The following is a 24,961-nucleotide window of genomic DNA, read 5'->3' on the forward strand; positions in this document are numbered from 1 at the left end:
CCATCACCAGACCCCAGGAGCTTCCACCACCAGACCCCACTAGCTGCACCACCAGACCCCAGCAGCATCACCACCACACCTCAGGAGCTTCCACCACCAGACCCCAACAACAACTCAACAACCTCAACAACCCGGCTCACCTGGAGCCACCCAGAGACCCGGCTCACCGTCCGAACCAGGGGACCCGCTTTTAAGTCCCCTACCCCCCTCCCCCCCACTGTGTGGCGGAGTCACATCCTGGTTATACAGCAGTGTGGCGCAGCGGAAGCGTGCTGGGCCCATAACCCAGAGGTCGATGGATCGAAACCATCCTCTGCTACTTAAGAGATCCTCTCATACATGAGATGTGAGAGATTAACTGAAATCTATCCAGAGCTTTTTGGAAACAAGAAAGTGGATGTATGATCTATGAACATACTGCACTGACTGTTAATGAAAATGCATTTAATCAAAATGAGGATGAAAATATGTCTCAACCTAATAAAGTAAAACCAACCATTTTAAAATAAAGACTCTAAATTGTCTATTTCTGAAGATTCACACACACACACACACACACACACACACACACATACACACACACACACAGCTGACAGGTTGTTGTGGCCGCGTGGTTAAGGCGATGGACTAGAAATCCATTGGGGATTCCCCGCGCAGGTTCGAATCCTGCCAACAACGAGTAATGTTTGAATGTGCAAGACGACAGCCTAATTTGCTGTTATTAATCATATCCAGTACTGTCTTTCAAAAGTAATCAGTTGGCTTCCCTTGTGGTACATTTTGTATTTTCTACCCAGCATGATAATACCGATGGATGATTTTTAATTTTACCGCACCAGGACAACTTATATGAAATCACACATTTATTTCTAACATGAATGATTTGAAGATAGGATTTTTTTTTTCGTTACGCCCGCCATTTTCAAAGCATGCAAGTTTCCGTAGTGTAGTGGTTATCACGTTCGCCTAACACGCGAAAGGTCACCTGTTCGAAACTGGGTGGAAACATGTATTACTGCAATAATATTATTTGGACTTGGAAAACCCCTCTAATCCTCTTGTTGGTGCTCGGCACAGGAAGGTCGACCATCTCTTTCTCGCATTGGGTCTTATGCAGAAATGAATTTCGTTGCAGTTCCACAACTGATTAAAAGCCAGTCATTCCCCATTTACCTAATCTTTAAAATGTCCAACTTTACAGGAAAAAAAGAAACATATTACAGAGATTTTTTACAGGATCTTTTCGTCATGCCCGCCTTTTTCAAAACATGTAAGTCACTAGCTCCACCACCAAACCCCAGCAGCATTAACACCAGACCCCACTAGCTCCACCACCAGACCCCAGGAGCTTCCAACACCAGACCCCACTAGCTCCACCACCATACCCCAGCAGCATCACCACCAGACCCCAGGAGCTTCCACCACCAGACCCCAGGAGCTTCCACCACCAGACCTCAGGAGCTTCCACCACCAGACCCCAGGAGCTTCCACCAGACCCCAGCAGCATCACCACCAGACCCCACTAGCTCCACCACCAGACCCCAGCAGCATTACCACCAGACCCCATCCACCACCAGACCCTACTAGCTCCACCACCAGACCCCAGCAGCATTACCACCAGACCCCATCCACCACAAGACCCCACTAGCTCCACCACCAGACCCCAGCAGCATCACCACCAGACCCCATCCACCACCAGACCCTACTAGCTCCACCACCAGACCCCAGGAGCTTCCAACACCAGACCCCACTAGCTCCACCACCAGACCCCAGCAGCATCAGCACCAGACCCCAGGAGCTTCCACCACCAGACCCCAGGAGCTTCCACCACCAGACCCCAGGAGCTTCCACCACCAGACCCCAGGAGCTTCCACCACCAGACCCCAGGAGCTTCCACCACCAGACCCCAGCAGCATCAGCACCAGACCCCAGCAGCATCACCACCAGACCCCAGGAGCTTCCACCACCAGACCTCAGGAGCTTCCACCACCAGACCCCAGGAGCTTCCACCACCAGACCCCAGCAGCATCAGCACCAGACCCCAGCAGCATCACCACCAGAACCCAGGAGCTTCCACCACCACACCCCAGGAGCTTCCATCACCAGACCCCAGGAGCTTCCACCACCAGACCCCTCTAGCTGCACCACCAGACCCCAGCAGCATCACCACCACACCTCAGGAGCTTCCACCACCAAACCCTAACAACAACTCAACAACCTCAAAAACCCGGCTCACCTGGAGCCACCCAAAGACCCGGCTCACCGTCCGAACCCGGGGACCCGCTTTTAAGCCCCCCACCGACCGGCCACTGGAGTGAAAGAGCCAGCCCTTGGGCCTGGAGGACCAGGGCCCTGGTACCATAAACACCCAGACGCTCCTAGCACCATGGACAGCACTCTGTCAGATGCTCAAGCGCATATTGTTTTTTACTCATGTTCTGGTTTCAGGACCACAATAAAAACACAATAAAAGCTGAACAGGGTTCCATGGTGTAATGGTTAGCACTCTGGACTTTGACCCCAGGAGCTTCCACCACCAGACACCACTAGCTCCACCACCAGACGACAGCAGCATCACCACCACACCTCAGGAGCTTCCACCACCAGACACCACTAGCTCCACCACCAGACCCAAGCAGCATCACCACCAGACCCCAGGAGCATCACCACCAGACCCCAGGAGCTTCCACCACCAGACCCCAGGAATTTCCATCACCAGACCCAAGGAGCTTCCATCACCTGACCCCAGGAGCTTCCATCACCAGACCCCAGGAGCTTCCACCACCAGACCCCACTAGCTGCACCACCAGACCCCAGCAGCATCACCACCACACCTCAGGAGCTTCCACCACCAGACCCCAACAACAACTCAACAACCTCAACAACCCGGCTCACCTGGAGCCACCCAGAGACCCGGCTCACCGTCCGAACCAGGGGACCCGCTTTTAAGTCCCCTACCCCCCTCCCCCCCACTGTGTGGCGGAGTCACATCCTGGTTATACAGCAGAGTGGCGCAGCGGAAGCGTGCTGGGCCCATAACCCAGAGGTCGATGGATCGAAACCATCCTCTGCTACTTAAGAGATCCTCTCATACACATGAGATGTGAGAGATTAACTGAAATCTATCCAGAGCTTTTTGGAAACAAGAAAGTGGATGTATGATCTATGAACATACTGCACTGACTGTTGATGAAAATGCATTTAATCAAAATGAGGATGAAAATATGTCTAAACCTAATAAAGTAAAGCCAACCATTTTAAAATAAAGTAAAACCAACCGTTTTAAAATAAAGTAAAACCAACCATTTTAAAATAAAGACTCTAAATTGTCTATTTCTGAAGATTCACACACACACACACACACACACACACACACACACACACACACACACACACACACACACACACACACACACACACACACACACACACACACACACACACACACACACACACACACACACACAGCTGACAGGTTGTTGTGGCCGAGTGGTTAAGGCGATGGACTAGAAATCCATTGGGGATTCCCCGCGCAGGTTCGAATCCTGCCAACAACGAGTAATGTTTGAATGTGCAAGACTACTGCCTAATTTGCAGTTATTAATCATATCCAGAACTGTCTTTCAAAAGTAATCAGTTGGCTTCCCTTGTGGTACATTTTGTATTTTCTACCCAGCATGGTAATACCGATGGATGATTTTTAATTTTACCGCACCAGGACAACTTATATGAAATCACACATTTATTTCTAACATGAATGATTTGAAGATAGGATTTTTTTTTTGTTACGCCCGCCATTTTCAAAGCACGCAAGTTTCCGTAGTGTAGTGGTTATCACGTTCGCCTAACACGCGAAAGGTCCCCTGTTCGAAACTGGGCGGAAACATGTATTACTGCAATAATATTATTTGGACTTGGAAAACCCCTCTAATCCTCTTCTTGGTGCTCGGCACAGGAAGGTCGACCATCTCTTTCTCGCATTGGGTCTTATGCAGAAATGAATTTCGTTGCAGTTCCACAACTGATTAAAAGCCAGTCATTCCCCATTTACCTAATCTTTCAAATGTCCAACTTTACAGGAAAAAAAGAAACATATTACAGAGATTTTTTACAGGATCTTTTCGTCATGCCCGCCTTTTTCAAAACATGTAAGTCACTAGCTCCACCACCAAACCCCAGCAGCATTAACACCAGACCCCACTAGCTCCACCATCAGACCCCAGGAGCTTCCAACACCAGACCCCACTAGCTCCACCACCAGACCCCAGGAGCTTCCACCACCAGACCCCAGGAGCTTCCACCACCAGACCCCAGGAGCTTCCACCACCAGACCTCAGGAGCTTCCACCACCAGACCCCAGGAGCTTCCACCAGACCCCAGCAGCATCACCACCAGACCCCACTAGCTCCACCACCAGACCCCAGCAGCATTACCACCAGACCCCATCCACCACAATACCCCACTAGCTCCACCACCAGACCCCAGCAGCATCACCACCAGACCCCATCCACCACCAGACCCTACTAGCTCCACCACCAGACCCCAGGAGCTTCCAACACCAGACCCCACTAGCTCCACCACCAGACCCCAGCAGCATCAGCACCAGACCCCAGGAGCTTCCACCACCAGACCCCAGGAGCTTCCACCACCAGACCCCAGGAGCTTCCACCACCAGACCCCAGGAGCTTCCACCACCAGACCTCAGGAGCTTCCACCACCAGACCCCAGCAGCATCACCACCAGAACCCAGGAGCTTCCACCACCACACCCCAGGAGCTTCCATCACCAGACCCCAGGAGCTTCCACCACCAGACCCCTCTAGCTGCACCACCAGACCCCAGCAGCATCACCACCACACCTCAGGAGCTTCCACCACCAAACCCTAACAACAACTCAACAACCTCAAAAACCCGGCTCACCTGGAGCCACCCAAAGACCCGGCTCACCGTCCGAACCCGGGGACCCGCTTTTAAGCCCCCCACCGACCGGCCACTGGAGTGAAAGAGCCAGCCCTTGGGCCTGGAGGACCAGGGCCCTGGTACCATAAACACCCAGACACTCCTAGCACCATGGACAGCACTCTGTCAGATGCTCAAGCGCATATTGTTTTTTACTCATGTTCTGGTTTCAGGACCACAATAAAAACACAATAAAAGCTGAACAGGGTTCCATGGTGTAATGGTTAGCACTCTGGACTTTGACCCCAGGAGCTTCCACCACCAGACACCACTAGCTCCACCACCAGACGACAGCAGCATCACCACCACAACTCAGGAGCTTCCACCACCACACACCACTAGCTCCACCACCAGACCCCAGCAGCATCACCACCAGACCCCAGCAGCATCACCACCAGACCCCAGGAGCTTCCACCACCAGACCCCAGGAGCTTCCACCACCAGACCCCAGGAATTTCCATCACCAGACCCAAGGAGCTTCCATCACCTGACCCCAGGAGCTTCCATCACCAGACCCCAGGAGCTTCCACCACCAGACCCCACTAGCTGCACCACCAGACCCCAGCAGCATCACCACCACACCTCAGGAGCTTCCACCACCAGACCCCAACAACAACTCAACAACCTCAACAACCCGGCTCACCTGGAGCCACCCAGAGACCCGGCTCACCGTCCGAACCAGGGGACCCGCTTTTAAGTCCCCTACCCCCCTCCCCCCCACTGTGTGGCGGAGTCACATCCTGGTTATACAGCAGAGTGGCGCAGCGGAAGCGTGCTGGGCCCATAACCCAGAGGTCGATGGATCGAAACCATCCTCTGCTACTTAAGAGATCCTCTCATACATGAGATGTGAGAGATTAACTGAAATCTATCCAGAGCTTTTTGGAAACAAGAAAGTGGATGTATGATCTATGAACATACTGCACTGACTGTTGATGAAAATGCATTTAATCAAAATAGGGATGAAAATATGTCTAAACCTAATAAAGTAAAACCAACCATTTTAAAATAAAGTAAAACCAACCATTTTAAAATAAAGACTCTAAATTGTCTATTTCTGAAGATTCAAACACACACACACACACACACACACACACACACACACACACACACACACACACACAGAGCTGACAGGTTGTTGTGGCCGAGTGGTTAAGGCGATGTACTAGAAATCCATTGGGGATTCCCCGCGCAGGTTCGAATCCTGCCAACAACGAGTAATGTTTGAATGTGCAAGACGACTGCCTAATTTGCAGTTATTAATCATATCCAGTACTGTGTTGTGCGACTCGGGTAGCTTGGCTGATCAAGGCTATTAATGAATATTATTAATAAAGTTGATTTTTTATCAAATCATATTATCAAAATTATAATTCTCGGGGCACCACCACCGGGCCTTACTCCGATGGAATTCGATAACTAAAACAGCAGAAAATCAGTCTCGTATGATTTTTGAATTATCCTGCAGAACAGCAAATCTTACAGAATAACAGTGAAGGCGTGATATCCGAACACTGGGCTCTGCTTAAACAAATCAACCTGTGACCAAATCTTGCATGAAATAACACAACCACTCATTAAGAATCAATCAGGATTTATTTACATACGGGTATCAAAAGGGATGTAAATAAATACCAGAATAAATCTGATGGCACACGACATTATTATAAAACCATTAACTAACAAGAAAAACAACAATCAATAAAATGAAACATAAACGTTAAATGCATGGAATAAAAAAAACAATCAAATGTAATAATAATAAAGATGATAAAGAACATCTACAGTTCAAACGGGGCTCCTGTGGTCTTTTAAAGATGGACGCGCCCTCTGGGCCACGTGCAATCGGACCGGATGGCGAACGCAGCATTTAAAACGTGCCTACGGCAGAAAACAACGACTACCAAATAATCAAACATGATAATGATAACAATGATGATGTAATCTCAGCACTGAACACAGATTTAGCTCTGTAACACTCTTAAGTTACTGATAACCCAGGTCACACAATCTCACACACAGTTCTGAACACTCTGGGATCCGGAATCGGGTGCCTGCGGGTTTCGTCGACTGGGTTCGCGGTCCTGCTGGGGTTTCGCAGTCAGGCTATCGCGTCCCGTCCCTTCCCCTGAAACGGATTAGACAGCGGCGGGGCCGCCTCGTGCCGGGCCGTGGTTCCGGACCAAAACGGAGGCTCACACGCATTCCTAGGCGCGGCGGGGGACCGGTCTCTCCTGCCGTGCTTCCCTCTCTGCGCCGGTCGCCGACGCGCGGCCGTCCGGGCCCCGGGAGAGCTCACGCCGGGCGAGACGCCGGCCGTCCGTCCCCGATCCCCTGTGCGGTTCGCAGACAGGGGCTCGGAGCGGGGAGGGGGGGTTCAGTCTGAGCACTCAATCGCAGCTGTGTCCCGATCTGGTTGCCGGGAGGGCGTGGGCGTCGGAAGCTCGGATCTGCAGAAACTTAAAGAGGAACAGAGTTTAGTGAGAAATCGGAGCCTCCCGGGGGACCGCGGCTTCAACGGCCGGACCCCGCAGGGCCCGGTCCGGTGCGGGCCTCCTGCCTCCCCCCAGCCCGGGGGGAGAGAGAGGAGATGGGATCCTTTGGCCTGGAGCCAAAGATCCAGCGCCGATGAGATGAAGTTGAGAAGAGAAAGAAAGGGAGCAGCGGCAGGGGTTTTGATCCTACGCGCGCTGCGGTGACGTCATCGGTGCCTTGTTTGTGATTGGATGCGCGCCGCTTGTAGGCGCCGCCCCGTCCCACAAGGCATGCTGGGATTGTAGTTCATGGCGCAGCTGCCATTTTAGGAGGCACATTCAAGCCGGTTTCAGGCTTGGGGGGGTTGACCAGGGTTTTCAGAGTTTTCTTCTGTTCAAAGGGGCAGCACCCGAGGGGGCAGCAAACCGAGGCCTGGTTTACTGGGTTTTGCTGTCCTGCTTTGATCTGCCATGCAGCGGGGGTCGTAAATCCCCAGGGAGTCTGTTTCCCTGGCAGAAACTTTCCTTGCTTGCTTTGATCTGTTTTGACCCCCCCTCTTGGGGTCATAAACTTGCTATCTCGGGCCGGGCCGAGATGACCAGAAGTTGGCAGCAGGGTTCATAAAACTGACTATAGCTTTCGGCCTTTACTGTTCTGAAAATGTTCACCCAATCATGAATACATAATCATTTATAAATTCAGAGTTCAGATGGGCATATGGGCGGGCACAACATCCCCCCTTCGAATCGACGACCGGAATGCAGGGTCTGGTTGTCGAATCTAACAACGGTGCAACAGTCCATGTGGTCATAAACTCTGGTTTGGGGCGTGAGCTGGCCTGGTTAGTCCACTAGGCGAGCAATGCACAAAAATATGAAAAGAAAAACATATTCAAAGCAATAACATCATTCATTTACCTAACACAGTGATATCACTCTTAAAGTGCGGTAGATGAAAGATAAAAGGAGGGGTTAGTTAGGTTTCAGTATGTACACTGTACCTAAAATCAAAAACCAACAATCTAACCACTCTTTGATTAATTGCTAGGCGACAAAAACACACAAATTAACTTATGTCGGCTGTGGAAGCCTGGAAATTGTGTGTAGGCGTGAATTTTCTTTAACGCCCCAAGGTATCCTACCCCCCTTTCCAGGTGTGGAGCGGACTTCCACTTCTGGGTCAGAAAAATTGTGAGGGGGCCGCTGCATACAAGGTAATGCAGCTGTTCAGTGTTCTTTTGCTAAAAAGGTCAAACGTGGGACCCCCCTCGCTCTGAGGTACGGCGTCTGCGCCTTGGCTGTTAATCTCTGGTTTACTTTAAGAAAACGCTGAGCTGCTTCTTCAGCGTCAGTAACAGTGAAAACTGGGAAGGGCCGCAGCTCCTTTCGGGTAATTAATTTTTGGCTTACTCACGGTGGCGTCTGACCAGGGGGCTCAGGGGGATGAGATGACCGGGCTCGCCACCTTTTGGGTCCAGCCTAAGAACAGACTTGCCTGTCGGTGCATCTCCATCAGCCTGGTCACCTCTGCTGGTTCTCCGTCCACTGCGATGAGCTCTCTGCCATTAATAACCACACCTCAGCTCACGGTCCAGGCCCCAGCGCTTCGCTTGGGATTCTGGCAAGAGATTACACTTATTAACGAAGTCAGCTCACGTTATCACCCAGATTAGAAGAAATTAAACCGATAACAAACCCTGAGAGACTGGGGTATTGGTTATAACCTTAGAAGCAAGAACCAACTGAAAGGAATTAATAAAGTGAATTAAAAGGGAGGAATCTTTAAATAACTTTAAATTAAAGATTCAACTTAATAAAACACGGTAGAGATTAATCTGAGAAGATTAATAACTCACATGGGGTAATCAACAAAAGTTCAATTAATAGCATTAAAGAACTTGAAGTCAACCATTACCTTCAGTTAAGTATGGTTGCAAAAGGGAATTAATCAGAAATTAATAAAATAGTGATCCACCAATAAAAGTTCAGATTAATAAAATCAGGAACTTACAGCGAGCCAACCATTAGTTTCCATGAAACCTGGTTGCAAAAGAAAATTACTCAAACAGATTAATAAAATTGAGTGATAGAAAAAGTTCAGGTTAATAAAATTAACAGAACTTAAAGCAAACCCAACCATTACCTTCAGTGAAGCAGTAGCATTAGCTTCAGTGAAGTAAGGTTGCAGAGGAAATCAATCACAAGATTAATAATCGTGTGATATAAAATAAAAGTTCAAATTAATAAAATTAAAGAACTTAACAAAGCAACCAACCCTTGGTGAAGCGAGGTTGCCATTAGAACAGGGAGGTTTTAAAATAACCGTAGGAATCAGATAATGAGGGGAAGAAAAATAAAAATATTTTTCTTCTGATGACAATCAATGTTCGATTATTTCATACAAACTTGGTCACAAATATTGTTATTATCGAGAGCCTCGCACGGGGGCTCCATTTATGTTGTGCGACTCGGGTAGCTTGGCTGATTAGTTATTCAAGGCTATTAATGAATATTATTAATAATTATTAATAATTAATAAAGTTGACTATTTATCAAATCATATTATCAAAATGATAATTCTCGGGGCACCACCACCGGGCCTTACTCCGATGGAATTCGATAACTAAAACAGCAGAAAATCAGTCTCGTATGATTTTTGAATTATCCTGCAGAACAGCAAATCTTACAGAAAAACAGTGAAGGCCTGATATCCGAACACTGGGCTCTGCTTAAACAAATCAACCTGTGACCAAATCTTGCATGAAATAACACAACCACTCATTAAGAATCAATCAGAATTTATTTACATACGGGTATCAAAAGGGATGTAAATAAATACCAGAATAAATCTGATGGCACACGACATTATTATAAAACCATTAACTAACAAGAAAAACAAAAATCAATAAAATGAAACATAAACGTTAAATGCATGGAATAAAAAAAAAGAATCAAATGTAATAATAATAAAGATGATAAAGAACATCTACAGTTCAAACGGGGCTCCTGTGGTCTTTTAAAGATGGACGCGCCCTCTGGGCCACGTGCAATCGGACCGGATGGCGAACGCAGCATTTAAAACGTGCCTACGGCAGAAAACAACGACTACCAAATAATCAAACATGATAATGATAACAATGATGATGTAATCTCAGCTCTGAACACAGATTTAGCTCTGTAACACTCTTAAGTTACTGATAACCCAGGTCTCACAATCTCACACACAGTTCTTAACACTCTTAAATCCTACTGATCACTGCTACGCGGGCTCACGTCTCCTCTGGGATCCGGAATCGGGTGCCTGCGGGTTTCGTCGACTGGGTTCGCGGTCCTGCTGGGGTTTCGCAGTCAGGCTATCGCGTCCCGTCCCTTCCCCTGAAACGGATTAGACAGCGGCGGGGCCGCCTCGTGCCGGGCCGTGGTTCCGGACCAAAACGGAGGCTCACACGCATTCCTAGGCGCGGCGGGGGACCGGTCTCTCCTGCCGTGCTTCCCTCTCTGCGCCGGTCGCCGACGCGTGGCCGTCCGGGCCCCGGGAGAGCTCACGCCGGGCGAGACGCCGGCCGTCCGTCCCCGATCCACTGCGCGGTTCGCAGACAGGGGCTCGGAGCGGGGAGGGGGGGTTCAGTCTGAGCACTCAATCGCAGCTGTGTCCCGATCTGGTTGCCGGGAGCGCGTGGGCGTCGGAAGCTCGGATCTGCAGAAACTTAAAGAGGAACAGAGTTTAGTGAGAAATCGGAGCCTCCCGGGGGACCGCGGCTTCAACGGCCGGACCCCGCAGGGCCCGGTCCGGTGCGGGCCTCCTGCCTCCCCCCAGCCCGGGGGGAGAGAGAGGAGATGGGATCCTTTGGCCTGGAGCCAAAGATCCAGCGCCGATGAGATGAAGTTGAGAAGAGAAAGAAAGGGAGCAGCGGCAGGGGTTTTGATCCAACGCGCGCTGCGGTGACGTCATCGGTGCCTCGTTTGTGATTGGATGCGCGCCGCTTGTAGGCGCCGCCCCATCCCACAAGGCATGCTGGGATTGTAGTTCATGGCGCAGCTGCCATTTTAGGAGGCACATTCAAGCCGGTTTCAGGCTTGGGGGGGTTGACCAGGGTTTTCAGAGTTTTCTTCTGTTCAAAGGGGCAGCACCCGAGGGGGCAGCAAACCGAGGCCTGGTTTACTGGGTTTTGCTGTCCTGCTTTGATCTGCCATGCAGCGGGGGTCGTAAATCCCCAGGGAGTCTGTTTCCCTGGCAGAAACTTTCCTTGCTTGCTTTGATCTGTTTTGACCCCCCCTCTTGGGGTCATAAACTTGCTATCTCGGGCCGGGCCGAGATGACCAGAAGTTGGCAGCAGGGTTCATAAAACTGACTATAGCTTTCGGCCTTTACTGTTCTGAAAATGTTCACCCAATCATGAATACATAATCATTTATAAATTCAGAGTTCAGATGGGCATATGGGCGGTCACAACAGCGCTCTCTGCTGGTTGAAAAAGCTTACAGCACCTGGTATTCCCAGGCGGTCTCCCATCCAAGTACTAACCAGGCCCAACCCTGCTTAGCTTCCGAGATCAGACGAGATCGGGCGCATCCAGGCTGGTATGGCCGTAATCAGAAGCTGCAGCTTGAAATACCTCTTATATGGAGTTGAAGATAAGTCATAGAATATAAGTCATTGATTTGTTGGTTTTATTTGTTGGAGTTAAAGTGCCTTAACCATGTGCAAAACACTTTAGGACGTGAGCTGTCGCTGTTACCACGTTGAAATATGTGTGGGTAGATTAAGCGAGAGCGCTCTCTGCTGGTTGAAAAAGCTTACAGCACCTGGTATTCCCAGGCGGTCTCCCATCCAAGTACTAACCAGGCCCGACCCTGCTTAGCTTCCGAGATCAGACGAGATCGGGCGCATCCAGGCTGGTATGGCCGTAAGCAGAAGCTGCAGCTTGAAATACCTCTTATATGGAGTTGAAGATAAGTCATAGAATATAAGTCATTGATTTGTTGGTTTTATTTGTTGGAGTTAAAGTGCCTTAACCATGTGCAAAACACTTTAGGACGTGAGCTGTCGCTGTTACCACGTTGAAATATGTGTGGGTAGATTAAGCGAGAGCGCTCTCTGCTGGTTGAAAAAGCTTACAGCACCTGATATTCCCAGGCAGTCTCCCATCCAAGTACTAACCGGGCCTGACCCTGCTTAGCTTCCGAGATCAGACGAGAGCGGGCGCATCCAGGCTGGTATGGCCGTAAGCTGAAGCTGCAGCTTGAAATACCTCTTATATGGAGTTGAAGATAAGTCATATAATATAAGTCATTGATTTGTTGGTGATAATAATTTAGAAGTGCTTATTTGTTGGAGTTAAAGTGCCTTAACCATGTGCAAAACACTTTAGGACGTGAGCTGTCGCTGTTACCACGTTGAAATATGTGTGGGTAGATTAAGCGAGAGCGCTCTCTGCTGGTTGAAAAAGCTTACAGCACCTGGTATTCCCAGGCGGTCTCCCATTCAAGTACTAACCAGGCCCGACACTGCTTAGCTTCCGAGATCAGACGAGATCGGGCGCATCCAGGCTGGTATGGCCGTAAGCTGAAGCTGCAGCTTAAAATACCTCTTATATGGAGTTGAAGATAAGTCATATAATATAAGTCATTGATTTGTTGGTGATAATAATTTAGAAGCGCATTTTTGTTGGAGTTAAAGTGCCTTAACCATGTGCAAAACACTTTAGGACGTGAGCTGTCGCTGTTACCACGTTGAAATATGTGTGGGTAGATTAAGCGAGAGCGCTCTCTGCTGGTTGAAAAAGCTTACAGCACCTGGTATTCCCAGGCGGTCTCCCATCCAAGTACTAACCAAGACCGACCCTGCTTAGCTTCCGAGATCAGACGAGATCGGGCGCATCCAGGCTGGTATGGCCGTAAGCAGAAGCTGCAGCTTGAAATACCTCTTATATAGAGTTGAAGATAAGTCATAGAATATAAGTCATTGATTTGTTGGTTTTATTTGTTGGAGTTAAAGTGCCTTAACCATGTGCAAAACACTATAGGACGTGAGCTGTCGCTGTTACCACGTTGAAATTTGTGTGGGTAGATTAAGCGAGAGTGCTCTCTGCTGGTTGAAAAAGCTTACAGCACCTGGTATTCCCAGGCGGTCTCCCATCCAAGTACTAACCAGACCCAACCCTGCTTAGCTTCCGAGATCAGACGAGATCGGGCGCATCCAGGCTGGTATGGCCGTAATCAGAAGCTGCAGCTTGAAATACCTCTTATATGGAGTTGAAGATAAGTCATAGAATATAAGTCATTGATTTGTTGGTTTTATTTGTTGGAGTTAAAGTGCCTTAACCATGTGCAAAACACTTTAGGACGTGAGCTGTCGCTCTTACCACGTTGAAATATGTGTGGGTGGATTAAGCGAGAGCGCTCTCTGCTGGTTGAAAAAGCTTACAGCACCTGGTATTCCCAGGCGGTCTCCCATCCAAGTACTAACCAGGCCCCACCCTGCTTAGCTTCCGAGATCAGACGAGATCGGGCGCATCCAGGCTGGTATGGCCTTAAGCAGAATCTGCTGCTTGAAATACCTCTGATATGGAGTTGAAGATAAGTCATAGAATATAAGTCATTGATTTGTTGGTTTTATTTGTTGGAGTTAAAGTGCCTTAACCATGTGCAAAACACTTTAGGACGTGAGCTGTCGCTGTTACCACGTTGAAATATGTGTGGGTAGATTAAGCGAGAGCGCTCTCTGCTGGTTGAAAAAGCTTACAGCACCTGGTATTCCCAGGCGGTCTCCCATCCAAGTACTAACCAGGCTTGACCCTGCTTAGCTTCCGAGATCAGACGAGATCAGGCGCATCCAGGCTGGTATGGCCGTAAGTAGAAGCTGCAGCTTGAAATACCTCTTATATGGAGTTGAAGATAAGTCATATAATATAAGTCATTGATTTGTTGGTGATAATAATTTAGAAGCACTTATTTGTTGGAGTTAAAGTGCCTTAACCATGTGCAAAACACTTTAGGACGTGAGCTGTCGCTCTTACCACGTTGAAATATGTGTGGGTAGATTAAGCGAGAGCGCTCTCTGCTGGTTGAAAAAGCTTACAGCACCTGGTATTCCCAGGCGGTCTCCCATCCAAGTACTAACCAGGCCCGACCCTGCTTACCTTCCGAGATCAGACGAGATCGGGCGCATCCAGGCTGGTATGGCCGTAAGCTGAAGCTGCGGCTTGAAATACTTCTTATATGGAGTTGAAGATAAGTCATAGAATATAAGTCATTGATTTGTTGGTGATAATAATTTAGAAGCGCTTATTTGTTGGAGTTAAGGTGCCTTAACTATGTGCAAATCACTTTAGGACGTGAGCTGTCGCTGTTACCACGTTGAAATATGTGTGGGTAGATTAAGCGAGAGCGTTCTCTGCTGGTTGAAAAAGCTTACAGCACCTGGTATTCCCAAGCGGTCTCCCATCCAAGTACTAACCAGGCACGACCCTGCTTAGCTTCCGAGATCAGACAAGATCGGGCGCATCCAGGCTGGTATGGCCGTAAGCAAAAGCTGCAGCTTGAAATACCTCTTATATGGAGTTGAAGATAAGTCATAGAATATATGTCATTGATTTGTTGGTTTTATTTGTTGGAGTTAAAGTGCCTTAACCATGTGCAAAACACTTTAGGACGTGAGCTGTCGCTGTTACCACGTTGAAATATGTGTGGGTAGTTTAAGCGAGAGCGCTCTCTGCTGGTTGAAAAAGCTTACAGCACCTGGTATTCCCAGGCGGTCTCCCATCCAAGTACTAACCAGGCCCGACCCTGCTTAGCTTCCGAGATCAGACGAGATCGGGCGCATCCAGGCTGGTACGGCCGTAAGCAGAAGCTGCAGCTTGAAATACCTCTTATATGGAGTTGAAGATAAGTCATTGAATATAAGTCATTGATTTGTTGGTTTTATTTGTTGGAGTTAAAGTGCCTTAACCATGTGCAAAACACTTTAGGACGTGAGCTGTCGCTGTTACCACGTTGAAATATGTGTGGGTAGATTAAGCGAGAGCGCTCTCTGCTGGTTGAAAAAGCTTACAGCACCTGGTATTCCCAGGCGATCTCCCATCCAAGTACTAACCAGGCCCGACCCTGCTTAGCTTCCGAGATCAGACGAGATCGGGCGCATCCAGGCTGGTATGGCCGTAAGCTGAAGCTGAAGCTGCAGCTTGAAATACCTCTTATATGGAGTTGAAGATAAGTCATATAATATAAGTCATTGATTTGTTGGTGATAATAATTTAGAAGCGCTTATTTGTTGGAGTTAAAGTGCCTTAACCATGTGAAAAACACTTTTGGACGTGAGCTGTCGCTGTTACCACGTTGAAATATGTGTGGGTAGATTAAGCGAGAGCGTTCTCTGCTGGTTGAAAAAGCTAACAGCACCTGCTATTCCCAGGCGGTCTCCCATCCAAGTACTAACCAGGCCCAACCCTGCTTAGCTTCCGAGATCAGACGTGATCAGGCGCATCCAGGCTGGTATGGCCGTAAGCAGAAGCTGCAGCTTGAAATACCTCTTATATGGAGTTGAAGATAAGTCATAGAATATAAGTCATTGATTTGTTGGTTTTATTTGTTGGAGTTAAAGTGCCTTAACCATGTGCAAAACACTTTAGGACGTGAGCTGTCGCTGTTACCACGTTGAAATATGTGTGGGTAGATTAAGCGAGAGCGCTCTCTGCTGGTTGAAAAAGCTTACAGCACCTGGTATTCCCAGGCGGTCTCCCATCCAAGTACGAACCAGGCCCGACCCTGCTTAGCTTCCGAGATCAGACGAGATCGCACGCATCCAGGCTGGTATGGCCGTAAGCTGAAGCTGCAGCTTGAAATACCTCTTATATGGAGTTGAAGATAAGTCATATAATATAAGTCATTGATTTGTTGGTGATAATAATTTAGAAGCACTTATTTGTTGGAGTTAAAGTGCCTTAACCATGTGCAAAACACTTTAGGACGTGAGCTGTCGCTGTTACCACGTTGAAATATGTGTGGGTAGATTAAGCGAGAGCGCTCTCTGCTGGTTGAAAAGGCTTACAGCACCTGGTATTCCCAGGCGGTCTCCCATCCAAGTACTAACCAGGACCGACCCTGCTTAGCTTCCGAGATCAGACGAGATCGGGCGCATCCAGGCTGGTATGGCCGTAAGCAGAAGCTGCAGCTTGAAATACCTCTTATATGGAGTTGAAGATAAGTCATAGACTATAAGTCATTGATTTGTTGGTTTTATTTGTTGGAGTTAAAGTGCCTTAACCATGTGCAAAACACTTTAGGACGTGAGCTGTCGCTGTTACCACGTTGAAATATGTGTGGCTAGATTAAGCGAGACCGTTCTCTGCTGGTTGAAAAAGCTTACAGCACCTGGTATTCCCAGGCGGTCTCCCATCCAAGTACTAACCAGGCCCGCACCTGCTTAGCTTCCGAGATCAGACGAGATCGGGCGCATCCAGGCTGGTATGGCCGTAAGCAGAAGCTGCAGCTTGAAATACCTCTGATATGGAGTTGAAGATAAGTCATAGAATATAAGTCATTGATTTGTTGGTTTTATTTGTTGGAGTTAAAGTGCCTTAACCATGTGCAAAACACTTTAGGACGTGAGCTGTCGCTCTTACCACGTTGAAATATGTGTGGGTAGATTAAGCGAGAGCGCTCTCTGCTGGTTGAAAAAGCTTACAGCACCTGGTATTCCCAGGCGGTCTCCCATCCAAGTACTAACCAGGCCCGACCCTGCTTAGCTTCCGAGATCAGACGAGATCGGGCGCATCCAGGCTGGTATGGCCGTAAGCTGAAGCTGCTGTTGAAATACTTCTTATATGGAGTTGAAGATAAGTTTATAATACAAGTCATTGATTTGTTGGTGATAATAATTTAGAAGCGCTTATTTGTTGGAGTTAAAGTGCCTTAACATGTGCAAAACACTTTAGGGCGTGAGCTGTCGCTGTTACCACGTTGAAATATGTGTGGGTAGATTAAGCGAGAGCGCTCTCTGCTGGTTGAAAAAGCTTACAGCACCTGGTATTCCCAGGCCGTCTCCCATCCAAGTACTAACCAGGCCCGACCCTGCTTAGCTTCCGAGATCAGACGAGATCGGGCGCATCCAGGCTGGTATGGCCGTTAGCAGAAGCTGCAGCTTGAAATACCTCTTATATGGAGTTGAAGATAAGTCATATAATATAAGTCATTGATTTGTTGGTGATAATAATTTAGAAGCGCTTATTTGTTGGAGTTAAAGTGCCTTAACCATGTGCAAAACACTTTAGGGCGTGAGCTGTCGCTGTTACCACGTTGAAATATGTGTGGGTAGATTAAGGGAGAGCGCTCTCTGCTGGTTGAAAATGCTTACAGCACCTGGTATTCCCAGGCGGTCTCCCATCTAAGTACTAACCAGGCCCGACCCTGCTTAGCTTCCGAGATCAGACGAGATCGGGCGCATCCAGGCTGGTATGGCCGTAAGCTGAAGCTGTAGCTTGAAATACTTCTTATATGGAGTTGAAGATAAGTATATAATACAAGTCATTGATTTGTTGGTGATAATAATTTAGAAGCGCTTATTTGTTGGAGTTAAAGTGCCTTAACCATGTGCAAAACACTTTAGGGCGTGAGCTGTCGCTGTTACCACGTTGAAATATGTGTGGGTAGATTAAGCGAGAGCGCTCTCTGCTGGTTGAAAAAGCTTACAGCACCTGGTATTCCCAGGCGGTCTCCCATCCAAGTACTAACCAGGCCCGACCCTGCTTAGCTTCCGAGATCAGACGAGATCACCACCCACTCCGGCATATCTATAGTCGCTATAAAATGTATCAGTTTTGACATCAGCAAAGCATTTATTATAATAATCTTGCCTTTTAGTTTCAAGCTTCTTAATTTCCAATAATTAATTGTTCTTTTTATTCTATTTATTACCCCTGTCCACGTATAATCTCTGGCTGCCTTCTCATTCACTCCTAGATAAATCCCCAATACTTTGATCTGGTCTTCTGCTATTTTAAAGTTGAGTTTGCACCGGTTATTATTGTCCTTACCCACATATAGAATTTCCGATTTCCCTATGTTAATTTTCGCCCCAGACGCTCTGCCATAAATCTCAATATGGTTTATTACCTCTTGTACACTGTCTGCATTCTGAACTGTTATTGTTGTATCATCTGCGTATTGCAACATGGTAACCCTCCCTCCTCCCGGTAGTTCAATCCCCCTAATGTTATTGTTACTATTTATGAACGTTGCTAAGGGTTCAACAGATAAACTATATAGGAGGGAGGACATGGGACATCCCTGCCTAACAGAACGCTGTAATGGAAAAGTGTTTGTTAGGAACCCATTGCACTTGACTTGGCTCTTTGCGTTTTTGTATAGTAATTCAACCCACGTAATCATTCTACTTCCAAACCCAAACCGTTTTAAAGTGCTGAGGAGAAAATTGTGATTTACTCGGTCAAAAGCTTTATTTAGGTCGACCCCCAAAACAATCCCTCCTTCTCCGTTCGTGTTCATATGATGAATTACATCTCTAACTGTTATTATGGTGTCGCTGATGTCCCTACCCGGTATCCCATATGCCTGTGTCGGTGCCACAATTGTATTTATTATTTTCCCGATTCTACTGCCCAACACTTTTGCCAATATTTTGTAGTCTGTGTTTAGCAGACTGATGGGTCTGAAGTTTTCTAATTTGAGTTTGCTACCTTTATTTTTATATATGATCGTGATGATGCTGAGTGTCATGGAATGAGGTACTTGCTGTGTTCTTTCAATATTCTGTATTACAGTCACCAAGATGGGGGCTAAAAAATCAATGAACTCTTTATAGAACTCGTAGGTCAGGCCATCGGAGCCGGGGCTCTTATTGGACTTTCCACCCATTATAGCTTCCATCACTTCCTGAGTCGTTATATCCCTGTCGCAGCAATCAGCATGCTCACTGGAGAGCTTTGCGGACACAGTGTCAAGTATTCTTTTCATGCACTCATCATCATTTTCCTCCTCCGTAAAGAGGCATCTGTAATAGTCTTCAACCACACTGCAGATTTCCGTAATGTCATTCGCCCGATCACCATTATCTTTTTCAAGTTCATCTATATAATTCTTTTCTTGTTTCTGTCTTTCCATTCCCAGAAAGAAAGCTGTGTTTTTTTCCCCCTCCACAGCGTATCTGGCTTTGCTTCGAATAATAGCGCCATCACAATCTTCTACTTCATATGTATGGAGCGTATGTTTTAACTTCAATAAGTTGTCCACTTTCCAACCGGCATCATTATCTGCCCTCTCTAGTTCAGTATCTATTAATAGTTTTATTTCTTTTACCCTTCTCTTTTTATATGCATTCTTGTGTTTAGCATATTTAAGGCTTATTGCCTTAATTCCTTTTTTAACTTGTTCCCACCATCGACCCGTATCATCTAACATGCCTTGATTGTCGGACATGGCTTTTAAATATTCTCGTATCCTATGTTTATATTTATTATCCCTAAGCAAGCTATTATTAAGGCACCATACTCCCCCACCCCTCCCTCTTTCCCCTACTTTTATCGTCCCCATGAGGTTTGCGTGGTCACTTATGGTATTAAAATTATATGTTAGTGTGCCGACATAGTTCATTATACTTTTCGCTACTAGACACATATCAATTCTACTTTGCTTTAATACACCCAATACCACCTGTCGTCGGGAGAACTCCCTCTTATCAGGGTTTTCCCACCTCCATTTATCTATAATATCATACATCCCATTCAGCATCAGCAGCTTCCTCCTAGATGCATCAGTCCCAAACATAGTGTTTTTTGATGCATCTAGTCTATCTAACCAGACATTCATATCCCCTATAATGATACAGTTTCCCGTGTAGCAAGGCTCAAGACTATCGAAAAAAATATTCCTGTCCTTCTCTATGTTGGGGGCATAAACACAAAATAACTTAAAGAAAACCTTCTGCACATAAAATTCGATCCCCACCACTCTTCCCTCTGTGTCCATGTGGCACTGTTTCACATTGGATGCTGTATTTCTTTTGAAAAGTATTGCCACCCCCCTTGCAGTCGTAGTTCCATTACTATAAAAAAGAAGCCCTGGCCAAAATTTCCTTACCATTTTCACCACCTCCTCATCCCATCGTGTTTCTTGCAGACATATGATGTCTGTGCTACATAAATTGATCACCCTTTGTAACTTATTTCCTGTTCTCAAGCCATTGGCGTTTAGAGAAGAAAAACTTAACGTCATGATGAAAAAAAGAAAAAGAGAAATGAACAAAACTCAAGCAAAATATATAGACAAGAACCCATAAACACTATTTTTTCACACTTAACCCCTTCTTCACTTTCGCCTTCCTCTTCAATTTGTTAATAAATACCGCACTGAGATCTGTGTCCTCCCCCTCAGAAGATTCAAGTGATACCTGGGAGTCATCAGCAGGTACAGAACTAGAGGAAAGACCCCCTCTGGTCCTGACTCCGCTGCCGGCTCTACCTCTTCCCCTCGTCAGGACCCCCCCCGTGCGATCACTGCCGACTCTGGCGCCTGCCGAATGAGGGGATCTGTCCCTGGGGCGAGTGGCATGGACATCGGGTGGTGGAACCACAACCACCTCCCCCCCAATATTCTCCTCCACCGACGAGCCGATTCCCTCCATCATCACTTCGTCCATGCTGCTCCCGATACCCACGTCCTCCATGGACTGATGGGGCGCAGCTGCGCTGCGGCTCACCTCCAGCCTTCCGACCGCCTCCGGCTCCGCAGTCTGGGGGCCACGCCCATCCTCCGTCTCCACTCCCTCAGCCAGCAGCTTCTCCCTCTCCTGCTCCCTCTCGGCCGGTGACGGGGTCTCCTCCCGTTCATCTCCGTCCCCTGCCAGTGCTTCCCTCATCTCCTCTTCCACCTCCTCCTCCTCATCAACTTCTGCATGGAACTCCTCCACGCACTCCCTCGCAAAGTGTCCTTGTTTCAGGCATTTATAGCAGTGGAAGTCCGGACACTCCCTCATAATGTGTCCCGGTTGGATGCACAGTCTACACACTTTAACTTGTTTGTCATGGATCACTCTAAAGTGATCCATGCCCTGTAATGTTTCGAACTTTGTGGAGTAAGGCAGCGATGATACTCCCTAGGGGAATCTCACTCTGACAAAGCGAGTGCCTTCCGCGATGTCAGTCCCAGGCCACACCCTCCTCTTTATAGGGGAGACGGCAGACACACCCCAAAGTGCCAGTTTGTCCAGAATTTCTCCGTCCGTGATGTAAACTGGCAACGACATGAATGATACCACCATCTCGATGTTGTTTATCTCTCTGGCGGTGATCGTATTGTTTCCGACTCTCAAACCCTCCATTAATCTTTCTTTCCCAGCCGCATCTTTCATAGTCAGTTCGTACTTCCGGGGCGTCTTGAACCTGCACCCAATTACTATTCCGCATTTCTCTTTTGTTATCCTCAGCAAATCCATTGTCGAAAGTTTGTCCTCCCCCTCTATTTCCACCTCAATAGTCAGATCCTTCTCATAGGTTCGGTCGACCTTCTCATTGTCTGCATTCCGTTTGCCATTGTTCAAAGCCATGTCGTCCGTCCGTTACAAACTCCCCCCAAACAGCGAAGCTGCTGGGGGGGGGGGAGGTGGTTCCTCCACTCTCTTTTCAGGAGGTTTGTGGCCTGATCTTTCCTTCTCCTTCCTCCACCACGTGCTCCCTGGTGTCTTGCTCAAACAAACTGCCACGTCACACTTCCTGCACAAACAGGAAGTCAGAGCGCATCCAGGCTGGTATGGCCGTTAGCAGAAGCTGCAGCTTGAAATACCTCTTATATGGAGTTGAAGATAAGTCATATAATATAAGTCATTGATTTGTTGGTGATAATAATTTAGAAGCGCTTATTTGTTGGAGTTAAAGTGCCTTAACCATGTGCAAAACACTTTAGGACGTGAGCTGTCGCTGTTACCACGTTGAAATATGTGTGGGTAGATTAAGCGAGAGCGCTCTCTGCTGGTTGAAAAAGCTTACAGCACCTGGTATTCCCAGGCGGTCTCCCATCCAAGTACTAACCAGGCCCTACCTTGCTTAGCTTCCGAGATCAGACGAGATCGAGCGCATCCAGGCTGGTATGGCCGTAAGCTGAAGTTGCAGCTTGAAATACCTCTTATATGGAGTTGAAGATAAGTCATATAATATAAGTCATTGATTTGTTGGTTTTATTTGTTGGAGTTAAAGTGCCTTAACCATGTGCAAAACACTTTAGGACGTGAGCTGTCGCTGTTACCACGTTGAAATATGTGTGGCTAGATTAAGCAAGACCGTTCTCTGCTGGTTGAAAAAGCTTACAGCACCTGGTATTCCCAGGCGGTCTCCCATCCAAGTACTAACCAGGCCCGACCCTGCTTAGCTTCCGAGATCAGACGAGATCGGGCGCATCCAGGCTGGTATGGCCGTAAGCAGAAGCTGCAGCTTGAAATACCTCTGATATGGAGTTGAAGATAAGTCATAGAATATAAGTAATTGATTTGTTGGTTTTATTTGTTGGAGTTAAAGTGCCTTAACCATGTGCAAAACACTTTAGGACGTGAGCTGTCGCTGTTATCACGTTGAAATATGTGTGGGTAGATTAAGCGTGAGCGCTCTCTGCTGGTTGAAAAAGCTTACAGCACCTGGTATTCCCAGGCGGTCTCCCATCCAAGTACTAACAAGGCCCGACCCTGCTTAGCTTCCGAGATCAGACGAGATCGGGCGCATCCAGGCTGGTATGGCCGTAAGCAGAAGCTGCAGCTTGAAATACCTCTTATATGGAGTTGAAGATAAGTCATAGAATATAAGTCATTGATTTGTTGGTTTTATTTGTTGGAGTTAAAGTGCCTTAACCATGTGCAAAACACTTTAGGACATGAGCTGTCGCTGTTACCACGTTGAAATATGCGTGGGTAGATTAAGCGAGAGCGCTCTCTGCTGGTTGGAAAAGCTTACAGCACCTGGTATTCCCAGGCGGTCCCCCATCCAAGTACTAACCAGGCCCGACCCTGCTTAGCTTCCGAGATCAGACGAGATCGGGCGCATCCAGGCTGGTATGGCCGTAAGCAGAAGCTGCAGCTTGAAATACCTCTTATATGGAGTTGAAGATAAGTCATAGAATATAAGTCATTGATTTGTTGGTTTTATTTGTTGGAGTTAAAGTGCCTTAACCATGTGCAAAACACTTTAGGACGTGAGCTGTCGCTGTTACCACGTTGAAATATGTGTGGGTAGATTAAGCGAGAGCGCTCTCTGCTGGTTGAAAAAGCTTACAGCACCTGGTATTCCCAGGCGGTCTCCCATCCAAGTACTAACCAGGCCCGACCCTGCTTAGCTTCCGAGATCAGACGAGATCGGGCGCATCCAGGCTGGTATGGCCGTAAGCTGAAACTGCAGCTTGAAATACCTCTTAAATGGAGTTGAAGATAATCATAGAATATAAGTCATTGATTTGTTGGTTTTATTTGTTGGAGTTAAAGTGCCTTAACCATGTGCAAAACACTTTTGGACGTGAGCTGTCGCTGTTACTAAGTTGAAATATGTGTGGGTAGATTAAGCGAGAGCGCTCTCTGCTGGCTGAAAATGCTTACAGCACCTGGTATTCCCAGGCGGTCTCCCATCCAAGTACTAACCAGGCCCGACCTTGCTTAGCTTCCGAGATCAGACGAGATCGGGCGCATCCAGGCTGGTATGGCCGTAAGCAGAAGCTGCTGTTTGAAATACCTCTTATATGGAGTTGAAGATAAGTCATATAATATAAGTCATTGATCTGTTGGTGATAATAATTTAGAAGCGCTTATTTGTTGGAGTTAAAGTGGCTTAACCATGTGCAAAACACTTTAGGACGTGAGCTGTCGCTGTTACCACGTTGAAATATGTGTGGGTAGATTAAGCGAGAGCGCTCTCTGCTGGTTGAAAATGCTTACAGCTCCTGGTATTCCCAGGCGGTCTCCCATCCAAGTACTAACCAGGCCCGACCCTGCTTAGCTTCCGAGATCAGACGAGATCGGGCGCATCCAGGCTGGTATGGCCGTAAGCAGAAGCTGCAGCTTGAAATACCTCTTATATGGAGTTGAAGATAAGTCATAGAATATAAGTCATTGATTTGTTGGTTTTATTTGTCGGAGTTAAAGTGCCTTAACCATGTGCAAAACACTTTAGGACGTGAGCTGTCGCTGTTACCACGTTGAAATTTGTGTGGGTAGATTAAGCGAGAGCGCTCTCTGCTGGTTGAAAAAGCTTACAGCACCTGGTATTCCCAGGCGTTCTCCCATCCAAGTACTAACCAGGCCCGACCCTGCTTAGCTTCCGAGATCAGACGAGATCGGGCGCATCCAGGCTGGTATGGCCGTAAGCAGAAGCTGCAGCTTGAAATACCTCTTATATGGAGTTGAAGATAAGTCATAGAATATAAGTCATTGATTTGTTGGTTTTATTTGTTGGAGTTAAAGTGCCTTAACCATGTGCAAAACACTTTAGGACGTGAGCTGTCGCTGTTACCACGTTGAAATATGTGTGGGTAGATTAAGCG

At 47.5% G+C, this 24,961-nt stretch overlaps 31 non-coding genes across 31 annotated transcripts; 4 read left to right on the forward strand and 27 right to left on the reverse strand.

Moving 5' to 3' along the window:
* The first annotated feature begins 3,002 nt into the window (after positions 1-3,002).
* trnam-cau (transfer RNA methionine (anticodon CAU)) lies at positions 3,003-3,074 on the forward strand. The gene has a single exon. It is a non-coding gene; the product is annotated as a tRNA-Met (tRNA).
* A 401-nt stretch (positions 3,075-3,475) lies between these two features.
* On the forward strand, positions 3,476-3,557 carry trnas-aga (transfer RNA serine (anticodon AGA)). Its single transcript has one exon. It is a non-coding gene; the product is annotated as a tRNA-Ser (tRNA).
* Positions 3,558-3,813: 256 nt separating this feature from the next.
* trnav-aac (transfer RNA valine (anticodon AAC)) lies at positions 3,814-3,886 on the forward strand. The gene has a single exon. It is a non-coding gene; the product is annotated as a tRNA-Val (tRNA).
* A 1,822-nt stretch (positions 3,887-5,708) lies between these two features.
* trnam-cau (transfer RNA methionine (anticodon CAU)) lies at positions 5,709-5,780 on the forward strand. Its single transcript has one exon. It is a non-coding gene; the product is annotated as a tRNA-Met (tRNA).
* Positions 5,781-11,908: 6,128 nt separating this feature from the next.
* Positions 11,909-12,027, reverse strand: LOC133427533 (5S ribosomal RNA). Its single transcript, XR_009772741.1, has one exon. It is a non-coding gene; the product is annotated as a 5S ribosomal RNA (ribosomal RNA).
* Positions 12,028-12,226: 199 nt separating this feature from the next.
* Positions 12,227-12,345, reverse strand: LOC133427792 (5S ribosomal RNA). Its single transcript, XR_009772987.1, has one exon. It is a non-coding gene; the product is annotated as a 5S ribosomal RNA (ribosomal RNA).
* A 199-nt stretch (positions 12,346-12,544) lies between these two features.
* Positions 12,545-12,663, reverse strand: LOC133427874 (5S ribosomal RNA). The gene has a single exon (XR_009773068.1). It is a non-coding gene; the product is annotated as a 5S ribosomal RNA (ribosomal RNA).
* A 217-nt stretch (positions 12,664-12,880) lies between these two features.
* LOC133427689 (5S ribosomal RNA) lies at positions 12,881-12,999 on the reverse strand. Its single transcript, XR_009772888.1, has one exon. It is a non-coding gene; the product is annotated as a 5S ribosomal RNA (ribosomal RNA).
* Positions 13,000-13,216: 217 nt separating this feature from the next.
* Positions 13,217-13,335, reverse strand: LOC133427691 (5S ribosomal RNA). The gene has a single exon (XR_009772890.1). It is a non-coding gene; the product is annotated as a 5S ribosomal RNA (ribosomal RNA).
* Positions 13,336-13,534: 199 nt separating this feature from the next.
* Positions 13,535-13,653, reverse strand: LOC133427646 (5S ribosomal RNA). Its single transcript, XR_009772849.1, has one exon. It is a non-coding gene; the product is annotated as a 5S ribosomal RNA (ribosomal RNA).
* A 199-nt stretch (positions 13,654-13,852) lies between these two features.
* On the reverse strand, positions 13,853-13,971 carry LOC133427706 (5S ribosomal RNA). The gene has a single exon (XR_009772904.1). It is a non-coding gene; the product is annotated as a 5S ribosomal RNA (ribosomal RNA).
* A 199-nt stretch (positions 13,972-14,170) lies between these two features.
* On the reverse strand, positions 14,171-14,289 carry LOC133427872 (5S ribosomal RNA). Its single transcript, XR_009773066.1, has one exon. It is a non-coding gene; the product is annotated as a 5S ribosomal RNA (ribosomal RNA).
* Positions 14,290-14,506: 217 nt separating this feature from the next.
* Positions 14,507-14,625, reverse strand: LOC133427538 (5S ribosomal RNA). The gene has a single exon (XR_009772746.1). It is a non-coding gene; the product is annotated as a 5S ribosomal RNA (ribosomal RNA).
* Positions 14,626-14,842: 217 nt separating this feature from the next.
* On the reverse strand, positions 14,843-14,961 carry LOC133427829 (5S ribosomal RNA). Its single transcript, XR_009773023.1, has one exon. It is a non-coding gene; the product is annotated as a 5S ribosomal RNA (ribosomal RNA).
* A 199-nt stretch (positions 14,962-15,160) lies between these two features.
* LOC133427552 (5S ribosomal RNA) lies at positions 15,161-15,279 on the reverse strand. Its single transcript, XR_009772759.1, has one exon. It is a non-coding gene; the product is annotated as a 5S ribosomal RNA (ribosomal RNA).
* A 199-nt stretch (positions 15,280-15,478) lies between these two features.
* On the reverse strand, positions 15,479-15,597 carry LOC133427553 (5S ribosomal RNA). Its single transcript, XR_009772760.1, has one exon. It is a non-coding gene; the product is annotated as a 5S ribosomal RNA (ribosomal RNA).
* A 223-nt stretch (positions 15,598-15,820) lies between these two features.
* Positions 15,821-15,939, reverse strand: LOC133427800 (5S ribosomal RNA). The gene has a single exon (XR_009772995.1). It is a non-coding gene; the product is annotated as a 5S ribosomal RNA (ribosomal RNA).
* Positions 15,940-16,138: 199 nt separating this feature from the next.
* Positions 16,139-16,257, reverse strand: LOC133427826 (5S ribosomal RNA). Its single transcript, XR_009773020.1, has one exon. It is a non-coding gene; the product is annotated as a 5S ribosomal RNA (ribosomal RNA).
* Positions 16,258-16,474: 217 nt separating this feature from the next.
* Positions 16,475-16,593, reverse strand: LOC133427560 (5S ribosomal RNA). Its single transcript, XR_009772767.1, has one exon. It is a non-coding gene; the product is annotated as a 5S ribosomal RNA (ribosomal RNA).
* Positions 16,594-16,792: 199 nt separating this feature from the next.
* Positions 16,793-16,911, reverse strand: LOC133427694 (5S ribosomal RNA). The gene has a single exon (XR_009772893.1). It is a non-coding gene; the product is annotated as a 5S ribosomal RNA (ribosomal RNA).
* A 199-nt stretch (positions 16,912-17,110) lies between these two features.
* Positions 17,111-17,229, reverse strand: LOC133427803 (5S ribosomal RNA). The gene has a single exon (XR_009772998.1). It is a non-coding gene; the product is annotated as a 5S ribosomal RNA (ribosomal RNA).
* A 214-nt stretch (positions 17,230-17,443) lies between these two features.
* On the reverse strand, positions 17,444-17,562 carry LOC133427785 (5S ribosomal RNA). The gene has a single exon (XR_009772980.1). It is a non-coding gene; the product is annotated as a 5S ribosomal RNA (ribosomal RNA).
* Positions 17,563-17,779: 217 nt separating this feature from the next.
* Positions 17,780-17,898, reverse strand: LOC133427530 (5S ribosomal RNA). The gene has a single exon (XR_009772738.1). It is a non-coding gene; the product is annotated as a 5S ribosomal RNA (ribosomal RNA).
* Positions 17,899-22,424: 4,526 nt separating this feature from the next.
* LOC133427643 (5S ribosomal RNA) lies at positions 22,425-22,543 on the reverse strand. The gene has a single exon (XR_009772846.1). It is a non-coding gene; the product is annotated as a 5S ribosomal RNA (ribosomal RNA).
* A 199-nt stretch (positions 22,544-22,742) lies between these two features.
* LOC133427816 (5S ribosomal RNA) lies at positions 22,743-22,861 on the reverse strand. Its single transcript, XR_009773010.1, has one exon. It is a non-coding gene; the product is annotated as a 5S ribosomal RNA (ribosomal RNA).
* A 199-nt stretch (positions 22,862-23,060) lies between these two features.
* Positions 23,061-23,179, reverse strand: LOC133427669 (5S ribosomal RNA). Its single transcript, XR_009772869.1, has one exon. It is a non-coding gene; the product is annotated as a 5S ribosomal RNA (ribosomal RNA).
* Positions 23,180-23,378: 199 nt separating this feature from the next.
* LOC133427476 (5S ribosomal RNA) lies at positions 23,379-23,497 on the reverse strand. The gene has a single exon (XR_009772687.1). It is a non-coding gene; the product is annotated as a 5S ribosomal RNA (ribosomal RNA).
* A 199-nt stretch (positions 23,498-23,696) lies between these two features.
* LOC133427827 (5S ribosomal RNA) lies at positions 23,697-23,815 on the reverse strand. Its single transcript, XR_009773021.1, has one exon. It is a non-coding gene; the product is annotated as a 5S ribosomal RNA (ribosomal RNA).
* Positions 23,816-24,013: 198 nt separating this feature from the next.
* LOC133427611 (5S ribosomal RNA) lies at positions 24,014-24,132 on the reverse strand. Its single transcript, XR_009772816.1, has one exon. It is a non-coding gene; the product is annotated as a 5S ribosomal RNA (ribosomal RNA).
* Positions 24,133-24,349: 217 nt separating this feature from the next.
* On the reverse strand, positions 24,350-24,468 carry LOC133427568 (5S ribosomal RNA). Its single transcript, XR_009772775.1, has one exon. It is a non-coding gene; the product is annotated as a 5S ribosomal RNA (ribosomal RNA).
* A 199-nt stretch (positions 24,469-24,667) lies between these two features.
* LOC133427687 (5S ribosomal RNA) lies at positions 24,668-24,786 on the reverse strand. The gene has a single exon (XR_009772886.1). It is a non-coding gene; the product is annotated as a 5S ribosomal RNA (ribosomal RNA).
* Positions 24,787-24,961: the final 175 nt, after the last annotated feature.

This window comes from Cololabis saira, unplaced genomic scaffold, assembly GCF_033807715.1.
Source record: "Cololabis saira isolate AMF1-May2022 unplaced genomic scaffold, fColSai1.1 scf028, whole genome shotgun sequence".
In the NCBI taxonomy this organism is placed as follows: Eukaryota; Metazoa; Chordata; class Actinopteri; order Beloniformes; family Belonidae; genus Cololabis; species Cololabis saira.